The following is a 1,236-nucleotide window of genomic DNA, read 5'->3' on the forward strand; positions in this document are numbered from 1 at the left end:
GGTGATCGGCCTGCAGCCGAGGCTTGGGCCGCTCCAGGGATGGCGTGCTGTGGCAGCTGGTGTCCGAATCGGCCTTGTCGTCCTTGTGGGCCAGGGCCCAGTAGTCCTGAGCGGCGACCCCTGCCCGCAGCCCCGCAGATCCCAGACCCTGTGCTGGATCGGAAGTTTGAGATCAATCTAGGCTACAGTGGAACCCCTGCCTTAGAGAAACCAGCCTTGTGCGGGCCAGGTTGGGCTAGCTGCGGGCCAAGTGCTCCGCTCAGCTCTGACAGGGCACGCGGGCATGGCTGAGGCCACGCCACCGCCCAGTGGGGCCGGGGAGTCGCGGTGTGCAGCCGGCCAACGACAGGAACCGTTCGATGGGGGCAGCCGGCCTCCCAGGCCAGGGGCTCAGAGCTGGGCTTCTGGTGGTCGCCCGCCTTCTTCATGCTGTGCCCAGATGAGGGGCCTGCTGGCAAGCACTGAGTGAAGCAAGAAAACATTTAAAGGAGGAGACACAGCTAGGATTGGGTGTGAGAAGGAGCAGGAGCTCCAGACTGGCAGGCGGCAGGAGATGGAGCATCGGAAGGAAAGGGCTTAAAGACCTTTAAGGAAGCAGAGATCTAATAGGATGTTCGGTGATCGATGTAGTCACGTGATCACCTGTGGGGCCATGCTAGATCCACAAAAGCCAAATCACACTCAAGAGTTTTCCATCCACAGTGAACCTGCGGGAATCCCCAGAAAGTCGTAGGTGAGACACCTGCTACCAGCAAGGCTATTTCATCCTTCCTTAGTTCCTCTGCCAATAAAAATGGCACTTCATTTTAACTTTCATGTAGAATATTTATGCATATAAGGAATCTTAATTTCTGCCAAGGGCAGCTCACTGGGAAACAGGTCCTAGGGAGGGCGCAGGCGGAGAAGCAGACTGAGCTGAGGGTGGACAAATACCAGCACTAATACTGGATACATAATTTCATGTTGTAATAGGTCTTTAATGAGGTAGCACCATATCATCTACACTCATATCTAGAATCCAACATAGAAATAAATGGCCACAAAAAAGTTTGAATGGTCTGAGTACTTACTGCCGTACTAAGAAACATTTTATTTTCTTCAAAGTCACACATAAGGATTTATATAAATCTCTCCATGATTTACAGGCAGATTTTCCACTTTTTTGTCACTGTGGGGGAAAAAGACAGCTGAGTGTAATTGTATAAAAATGCAGCAGTTTCAGCTGCTCTTTGTATC

The sequence above is a fragment of the Fukomys damarensis genome, unplaced genomic scaffold (genome assembly GCF_012274545.1).
Source record: "Fukomys damarensis isolate Sample0158 unplaced genomic scaffold, DMR_v1.0_HiC HiC_scaffold_29338, whole genome shotgun sequence".
In the NCBI taxonomy this organism is placed as follows: Eukaryota; Metazoa; Chordata; class Mammalia; order Rodentia; family Bathyergidae; genus Fukomys; species Fukomys damarensis.